The following is a 10331-nucleotide window of genomic DNA, read 5'->3' as shown; positions in this document are numbered from 1 at the left end:
CCTACCATTGTTCAGGTTCAAGCGGTTCTCCTGCCTCAGCCTCCCGAGTAGCTAGAATTACAGGCGCCCGCCACCATGCCCGGCTAATTTTTGTAATTTTAGTGGAGACAGAGTTTCGCCCTGTTGGCCAGGGGGTCTCGAACTCCTGACCTCAGGTGATCCGCCTGCCTCAGCCTCCCAAAGTGCTGGGATCGCAGGTGTGAGCCACCACACCCGGCCATGCCTCGAGCTTTTGACTCTTGTGAATCATGCCACTGTGAACCTGGGTGTGCCAATATTTCTTCGAGACCCTGTTTTAAGTTCTTTGGGGTATCTACCCAGAAGTGGGATTGCTGGTTCATATCATAATTCTGTGTGAATGTTTCTGGGGAACCACCCTGCTCTTTTCCACAGTGGCTGCACCATTTTACATTCCTCCAGGGGTGGTTTTCTAGTGAATTTGAGGTTGACTTTGAAGACAGTCAGTGAAGTGTGGATGTGGAGAAAGGCACAGCCTGGAGATGAAGGAGGAGGGCACGTGGCAGGCGGGGAGGCTTGGGAGTAAGGAGCCTCCCCAGGCTGACCGCAGAGGGTTTTGCATGTCTTGTTGGTGAGTGTGAGCCTCCCCTGGGGTCAGAAGCCGTGGAAGGTTTTGAGCAGGGGAGTGGCTTGACTTCTCTTCGTCAAGAAGCCTAAGGGGGCAGCAGAGAGTGAGGTGGTCCATGGTGGGATAGTCTGGGGTGAGGAGAGGGAACCTCGGAGGAGCTTCTCAATGGTTGGGTCGAGAGAGTGAAGACCCAAAACTAAGGCCACAGAAGGAAGAAGAAGGGACAGTGAACATGGAGCTGGGTCAGCAGGACCCCGGCTGCGGCAGGCCCCCACCCGGGGCACAACATTTTAAAACAAGACAGGATCTGACAAAGCCAAGATTAGAGTGAGGCGAGCAAGGCATTGTGTAAGTGTTCAGTCAGCTCCTGTCTTGAAATGAAATTTTGATATTTTGGCTCATAATAAATTGTTTTTTTTTTTTTTTTTAGATGGAGTCTCGCTCTGTCACCCAGGCTGGAGTGCAGTTGTGCAGTCTCAGCTCACTGCAACCTCTGCCTCCCTCACTTCAACCTCTGCCTCTCCTGCCTCAGCCTCTCAAGTAGCTGGGATTACAGGCATGCACCACCATGTCTGGCTAATTTTTGTGTTCTTAGTAGAGACGGGGTTTCACCATGTTGGCCAGGCTGGTCTCAAACTCCTGACCTCAAGTATCTGCCCACCTTGGTCTCCCAAAGTGCTGGGATTACAGGCGTGAGCCACCTCAGCCGGCCCGGCTTTTGATTTCTTAAAATACTGCATGAGGCTGGGTGCAGTGGCTCATGCCTGTAATTCCAGCACTTCGGGAGGCTGAAGCAGGCAGATCACTTGAGGTCAGGAGTTTGAGACCAGCCTGGCCAACATGGGGAAATCCCATCTCTCCTAAAAATATAAAAATTAGCCAGGTGCAGTGGCATGTGCCTGTGGTCCCAGCTACTCAGGCAGCTGAGGCACAAGAATCGCTTGAACCCAGGAGGCGAAGGTTGCAGTGAGCTGAGATCACACTACTGCACTCCAATCTGGGTGACAGAGCACGACTCTGCCTCAAAAAAATATATACATATTCCATGAAATGATGACTTATTTGGATCATTGAGAATTTTTGGTGTCCCTTTAACCTTTGCACCTGGGGCAGGTGTCTCACCCTTAGTTCTGTCCTCACAAGACATGTTCTATCACCTAATAACATGAACTGAGTGCCCATAGTGTGCCTGCAACTGAGGATCTGGGAATCCAGTCATAGGTAAAACAGCTACACACTTCTTCATCCTTAAATGTACAGCCAAAGAGATCCTAAGTCAGAAGGGACAGCTCTCTGGTCAGGGCAGCCTCATCCTGTGCTCAGCTGGAAGAGATGGAAGAAACATGGTACAGAATGAAACAGACATTCCACTTTTGTTTCATTGTTTTGCCCACACACTGTCTTAACCGTACCTTGTAGGCTGTGGACCCAGGGACCACCCCCCAACACCCCTTCCGCCCACCTAGAAACTAAAAATCCCCACTATGCCCTTTCTCAGACACAGCTAAAGTCTGTGAGGTTCGCCAATCAGGCACACCAACTCAAGACTGAACAACATAATTAGTGCTGCAAAGAAGCAGAGCATCTCCCTGGCTGACTTGTGGAGCAACAGGGCCCAGTGCTGGGTATTTAGTTGGAAGGTGCCAGTCACAGGGGCTGCAGTGTCAAACAGGTGTTCAGAGCACTGACCTCAGACTGCATCGGAGAGGACTGATTCTGTTTGCATACCACAAACCCAGGTCTCCAAGCCTGCTCAGCAATGCATGAGTCACCTGGAATTCTTTGAATATCCTTTCAATATCCATTCTTTGAACATCCTTTTCTTCATAAGTTAACCGGGGCTGGTTTCTGTTGCCTGCAACTAAGAACCTTGCCTTATATAGAAGCTGGTGTCAGGAGTGGTTACAGGCAGTGGATGTTGGAGGAAGCTCGGAGAAGCTGGAATTAGTTATCTGAACTGCTTGGGGCTGAAGTCAGTAAAAATTCAGCACATCAAAAGGGCTCAGATCTGGAAACCGTGGCATGCAGGGGAAGCAGAATGTCAGATTTGCCACCTGGAGTCACCTGGAAGGAAGAGCCCATTAAAAACAAAGCTTCATTGAGAATTCATTGCCTTAGAAAAGAATGAAAGGAATGAGGAATTAGACTGAATGGGTTCTCACAGCACTGGACTATCAGAGATGCAGAAGCCTGTCTCCTAAATTCCTAAATTCTTGGCTCAAGACCCAGATCAAACACTGAGGACTTCTGGGCCAGGTGCAGTACCTCATGACTGTAATCCCAGCACTTTGGGAGGCAGAGGCAGGAGGATCACTTTTGCTCAGGAGTTCAAGACCAGCCTGGGCAACATAGTGAGACCCCCGTCTCTACTAAGTAAAGACCCCGTTTTTACGTTTTTCCACTAAAAAGTTTATATATGTATCAACCAGGCATGGTGTGTACACCTGTAGTCCTAGCTACTTGGGAGGCTGAGGCGGAAGGATGGCTTGAGTCCAGGAAATTGAGGCTGCAGTGAGCTGTGACCACACCACTGCACTCCAGCCTGAGTGAGAGCAAGAACCTGTCTTAAAAACCAAAAAATTAAAAACTAAGGGAAAAAGGAAAACGAAGGACTTCTATGACTACAGTAAAAATGTTTCCCAATTCTCACTGTCATAAGACTGAGGTAGCCAAAAATGAAACTCAAAACTGGACCCTACAGAATGGCGAATTACATCATGATTGATGCCATGGCCTCACCAGCTCTAGGGAGGACTCTGGCTGATTGGAATGCCCTGAACCCCCACTCCTCACCCAGTCCCCTTGCCAGCTGAGCAGCCTCTCTTTACTGTCTGATGCGGCTGGTCCTGCCAGAACAGGGACCCTGTCACCACCCTCATATGGCCCCCATCCTCAGAGTCTTCAGCTGGAGTCAGCTGGCAGGAGGCCTTGAGGGGCAAGATTAAACAGCAATCTCAAACCGAAACCTGTGTAGAATGTCATTCCATATCATCAGACATCTGGGGGAGACATTGAGTGGGTTCTGAGGACGCACGCCAAGGAGGAGAGAATGCAGCCTCAGATGGGGCTGAATTTATCCATGCTGTTCCACCAACAGGGGGTCCTGCATGCAAGGTGCCAACCTCATCAGCAGGGGATGGCCCTGATTGTTTCTACAGCTGCTTTGTCGGCTGGCAGGTGAGGTGAAGGCCATCGCAGAGGTGGCCCCCTCACCTGGAGATGACAGAGACGCCAAGGCATGACAGAGCCAGAGGAGTGGACTGAGCATGGACGGCCCTTTACCATGATGCCCAAGGGCCCAAAGTACCAGCCCTACACGCACACGGCGAGCCACTTTGCGGAGGGCCCAACACCCTTTGGAATGTCTTAGTGTCCAGGGAAGGTGTCCGGTCAGTGGTCCACCTCTGGATTCCTGGAGTGGAAACCAAGACCTGAGATGGCAGAAGCCCAGAGGTGGCAGTGATTGCCAGGGGTGGTGTGGGTACATCACTGTCACAGACACAGGGCCAGGCACAGTGGCTCACGCCTCTATTCCCAGCACTTTGGGAGGCTGAGGCGGGTGGATCACCTGAGGTCAGGAGTTCGAGACTAGCCTGGTCAACATGGTGAAGTCCTGTCTCAACTAAAAATACAAAAAAATTAACTGGGCATGGTGGCAGGCGCCAGCTACTACGGGAGGCTGAGGCAGGAGAATTGCTTGAATCCAGGAGGCGGAGGTTGCAGTGAGCTGAGATTGTGCCATTGCACTCCAGCCTGGGTGACAAGAGTGGAACTCTCTCTAAAAAAATAAAAATTAAAAAAAAAAAAAAACAGGCACAGGACTAGGTTGCTGTCCCAACAGCCTGACCAACAGGGATTGGTGAAATATAAATAATAAGACTATAAGTAATAAATAGTAAGAGCTATTTATGACAAACCCACAGCCAATATCATACTGAATGGGCAAAAACTGGAAGCATTCCCTTTGAAAACTGGCACAAGATAGGGATGCCCTCTCTCACCACTCCTATTCAACATAGTGTTGGAAGTTCTGGCCAGGGCAATCAGGCAGGAGAAAGAAATAAAGGGTATTCAATTAGGAAAAGAGGAAGTCAAATCGTCCCTGTTTGCAGATGACATGATTGTATATTTAGAAAACCCCATCATCTCAGCCCAAAATCTCCTTAAGCTCATAAGCAACTTCAGCAAAGTCTCAGGATACAAAATCAATGTGCAAAAATCACAAGCATTCTTATATACCAATAACAGACAGAGAGCCAAATCATGAGTGAACTCCCATTCACAATTGCTACAAAGAGAATAAAATATCTAGGAATCCAACTTACAAGGGATGTGAAGGACCTCTTCAAGAAGAACTACAAAGCACTGCTCAATGAAATAAGAGGACACAAACAAATGGAAGAACATTCCATGCTCATGGATTGTAAGAATAAATATCGTGAAAATGGCCATAGATAATTTATAGATTCAATGCCATCCCCATCAAGCTACAAATGACTTTCTTCACAGTATTGGAAAAAACTACTTTAAAGTTCATATGGAACCAAAAAAGAGTCTGCATTGCCAAGACAATCCTAAGCAAAAAGAATAAAGCTGGAGGCATCACGCTACCTGACTTCAAACTATACTACAAGGCTACAGTAAACAAAACAGTATGGTACTGGTACCAAAACAGAGATATAGACCAATGGAACAGAACAGAGGCCTCAGAAACAATACCACACATCTACAAGCATCTGATATTTGACAAACCTGACAAAAACAAGAAATGGGGAAAGGATTCCCTATTTCATAAATGGTGCTGGGAAAACTGGCTAGCCATATGTAGAAAGCTGGAACTGGATCCCTTCCTTACACCTTATACAAAAATTAATTCAAGATGGATTAAAGTCTTAAATGTTAGACCTAAAACCATAAAAACCCTAAAAGAAAACCTAGGCAATACCACTCAGGACATAAGTATTGGCAAGGACTTCACAACTAAAACACCAAAAATAACGGCAACAAAAGCCAAAATAGACAAATGGGATCTAATTTAACCAAAGAGCTTCTGCACAGCAAAAGAAACTACCATCAGAGTGAACAGGCAACCTACAGAATGGGAGAAAATTTTTGCAATCTAACCATCTGACAAAGAGCTAATATCCAGAATCTACAAAGAACTTAAGCAAATTTACAAGAAAAAAACAAACAACTCCATCAAAAAGTGGGCAAAGGATATGAACAGACACTTCTCAAAAGAAGACATTTATGCAGCCAACAGACACAGGAAAAAATGCTCATCATCACTGGTCATCAGAGAAATGCAAATCAAAACCACAATGAGATACCATCTCACACCAGTTAGAATGGCGATCATTAAAAAGTCAGGAAACAACAGATGCTGGAGAGGATGTGGAGAAATAGGAACACTTTTACACCATTGGTGGGAGTGTAAATTAGTTCAACCGTTGTGGAAGACAGTGTGGCAATTCCTCAAGGATCTAGAACTAGAAATACCATTTGACCCAGCCATCCCATCACTGGGTATATACCCAAAGGATTATAAATCATGCTACTGTAAAGACACATGCACATGTATGTTTATTGCAGCACTATTCACAATAGCAAAGACTTGGAACCACCCCAAATGTCCATCAACATTAGACTGGATTAAGAAAATGTGGCACATATATACCATGGAATACTATGCAGCCATAAAAAAGTTATGAGTTCATGTCCTTTGCAGGGACATGGATGAAGCTGGAAACCATCATTCTCAGCAAACTATCACAAGGACAGAAATACCCATCAATGTTACACTGGATTAAGAAAATGTGGCACATATATTCCATGGAATACTATGCAGCCATAAAAAGGATGAGTTCATGTACTTTGCAAGGACATGGATGAAGCTGAAAACCATCATTCTCAGCAAACTATCACAAGGACAGAAAACCAAACACGACATGTTCTCACTCATAGGTGAGAATTGAACAATGAGAACACTTGGACACTGGGTGGGGAACATCACACACTAGGGCCTGCCATGGGGTGGGGGACTGGGGGAGGGATAGCATTAGGAGAAATACCTAATGTAAATGACAAGTTGATGGGTGCAGCAAACCAACATGGCACATGTGTACCTATGTAACAAACCTGCACGTTGTGTACATGTACCCTCGAACTTAAAGTATAGTAAAAAATAATAATAATAATAATTAAAAAAAAAAAAAAAGGCAGAGGACCATGTCGCTATCCCAACAGCCTGACCAACAGGGATTGTTGGAGCTAATGGATCACAAGTTCCCCAGGGCAAAAATGGATCAGACCCTACAAAGACCTGCAGCTTTTATAACCAGAAAGGCTTGGGTTTGGTAAACAGGGGTCTGACTTGAGACCCTCTCCCCCACTGTTCCCCGGACAGAGGCACACAGTTCCTCCCCCAGTCCCAGACCTGAGTTAATTTGCAAACCCAGACCTCCCTCAATGAAGGGGGACTTGTCGTTACACCTGGAGTCTGTGCTGTGAATCTCCTCACAGGCGGACTGTGGACTTGGTGGTTTACCACATTTTCAGAAGAAATAACTGAGTACCGGGAAGTCGGTGGTGGGGGTGAACCTTGCTGAGCCCTTGTTTCTTCATCTGTAACAGGAGGACTGGAAGTGAAGCAGGAGGCAGGACTCGACTCCAGAGGCAGATCTGGAACACTGGACCAGATTGAGGACTAGCTAAAACAGGGAAGAGGCAAAAGCACCTCTCCATAAGACACACCCACCAGTGTGCCTTGTCACTTTACCATTGCCATGGCAACACCCAGACATTACCACCCCTTTCCATGGCAATGACCCATGACCCGGAAGTTACTGTTCGTTTTCTAGAATTTTCTGCATAATTTGTCCCTTAATTTGCATATAATTAAATGGGTATAAATATGACTGCATAATTGCTCCTGAGCTGCTGCCTTCAGCATGCTGACTGTGGAGTAGCCCTACTCTGCAGGAGCAGTCTTGGAGCTGTAACATTGCCACTTCAATAGAGATATTTTCTTCCCCCATCAGCTCACTCTTGGATTCTTTCCCGAGCAAGGCCAAGAACCTTCCTGGGGTAAGCCCCAATTTGGGGCTCACTTGCCCCACATCACAAGTATCATAAGGTTAATTGAGTAGAATAACGGGACAGTGCCTGAGTATGCACGCACACATTGACCGCAGCTGAGCTCTTAATCCGTCTGTGATTTTGTGTTCATTCTTTCCATTGTTTCCATCTTTAGTCCACTATGCTGTGATCAGCCAGTTTAAGGATGCTGAGAGGAAAAAGATGACAACTCCTACCATTAACCAAAGACCAAATATGTGCCAGGGGCAGTGCTCAATCCTCATGTCTCTAACCTGTGCAACAGTTCTGTAAGGTCACACAGGAATGAGCAATGGGGGTCTGATGTGTTGTCTCCTCTGTGGCACCAAGCTCCTCAGAGGTAATAGAACAAGGTGACAACAACAGAGCCTGGGAGTAGGTTAGGGTGAAAAATAGAAAAGGGAGGAAGAAGGAGGATGGATGGATGGACAGGTAGATGGGTGGATGGATGGACAGGTAGATGGGTGGATGGATGGGTGGGTAGGTGGGTGGATGGATGGATGGATGGATGGACAGATGGACAGGTAGATGGATGGATGATGGATGGATGGATGGATGGATGGACAGGTGGACGGATGGACGGATGGATGGATGGATGGACAGGTGGACAGGTAGATGGATGGATGGATGAATTGATGGACAGGTGGACAGGTAGACGGATGGATGGACGGACGGATGGATAAGTAGATGGGTGGGTGGATGGGTGGGTGGGGGATGGATGGATGGATGGACAGGTAGATGGGTGAATGGATGGACAGGTAGATGGGTGGATGGATGGGTGGGTAGGTGGGTGGATGGATGGATGGATGGATGGATGGATGGACAGATGGACAGGTAGATGGATGGATGGATGGATGGATGGATGGACAGGTGGACGGATGGATGGATGGACGGATGGATGGATGGATGGATGGATGGATGGATGGATGGACAGGTGGACAGGTAGATGGATGGATGGATGAATTGATGGACAGGTGGACAGGTAGACGGATGGATGGATGGACGGATGGATAGGTAGATGGGTGGGGGGATGGGTGGGTAGGGGATGGATGGATGGACAGGTGGATGGATGGATGGATGGATGGGCAGATGGGTGGGTGGGTGGATGGGTGGATGGGCAGATGGTGGGTGGGTGGATGGGTGGATGGGCAGATGGGTGGGTGGGTGGATGGGTGGATGGGCAGATGGGTGGGTGGATGGATGGGTGGATGGGCAGATGGGTGGGTGGATGGGTGGATGGGCAGATGGGTGGGTGGATGGATGGGTGGATGGGCAGATGGTGGGTGGGTGGATGGATGGGTGGATGGGCAGATGGGTGGGTGGTGGATGGGTGGATGGGCGGGTGGGTGGGTGGGTGGATGGGCAGATGGGTGGGTGGGTGGATGGGTGGATGGGCAGATGGGTGGTGGGCAGATGGGTGGGTGGGTGGATGGGTGGATGGGCAGATGGGTGGGTGGGTGGGTGGATGGTGGATGGGCAGATGGGTGGGTGGGTGGATGGGTGGATGGGCAGATGGGTGGGTGGGTGGATGGATGGTGGATGGGCAGATGGTGGGTGGATGGGTGGATGGGCAGATGGGTGGGTGGATGGATGGGTGGATGGGCAGATGGTGGGTGGATGGATGGGTGGATGGGCAGATGGTGGGTGGGTGGATGGGTGGATGGGCGGGTGGGTGGGTGGGTGGATGGGCAGATGGGTGGGTGGGTGGATGGGTGGATGGGCAGATGGGTGGGTGGGCAGGTAGGTGAATGGACAGGTGGGTAGATGAAGAAGTATAGACATGGAGAGAGATAATGGCTAGATAGACTTAGAAGGTGAATTAAACATGATCCCAACCCTCCAGGATTTTCCAATGAAGGAAGAGGGTGTTCTAAGTGTGGAGCTTGCCAAGAAGTTAAAATATTTTATCTGTAATTGGTGACACACTCAGAGTCTGCATTTTCCAGTCACACCATAGTACGTGTGATGAAGACCAGCCAGGCAGGCTGTGACTTGGAGCCAACATACTCGATTGCTCCATAACAGATTTGTTTGTTCCTTCATTTGACAGGCTTTGAGTGACTAGTAGGTGCCAGGCACTGTTCTAGACTCTGAGGACAGAGTAGTGGACAAGGTAACTCCAGGTGGAGTTTCCATGGGGAGTGAAGAAGGGGATGTGGAGAGATGTACACGTGGAGTGAGCCAGATGAGGCCAGATGCTACGGAGATCAACAGAGAAGAGCGAGAAAGGGAGGCTAGGGGCAGGGGCAGGTTGGACAGGATGGGTGTCACTTGCATGGATACCTGAAGGCAGCATAGGGGTGAGTCACAGCTCCTCTGAGATTGGGGAGAAGCAAGGACTTCCCCAGGATCATGCAGTAATAATGTGGCTGGGTCAAGGCTGTCACCGAGTTACGTGGACAGGTGTTGGAGTTCTGGGGTTCCTGGGCTGACACTTAAAAATACTGGAAACACACCAGACATGGTGTCAGCAGAGGAGGAGAGGGTGGAGCTTGGACCCAGCCACCAGCAGCTGCGTGCCCTCCCTAAGCCTGCGTGCTGTCACTGTCCTGTCTGTTATCTCCTTCATGCCTCAAAAACAGTCTTATGTGTACTAGGAGTTCACAGATAGTTTACTTTATTAGCAGTA

Source organism: Trachypithecus francoisi, unplaced genomic scaffold (genome assembly GCF_009764315.1).
Source record: "Trachypithecus francoisi isolate TF-2019V2 unplaced genomic scaffold, Tfra_2.0 Lachesis_group14, whole genome shotgun sequence".
Lineage (NCBI taxonomy): Eukaryota > Metazoa > Chordata > Mammalia > Primates > Cercopithecidae > Trachypithecus > Trachypithecus francoisi.
This window is presented reverse-complemented; position numbering follows the sequence as displayed.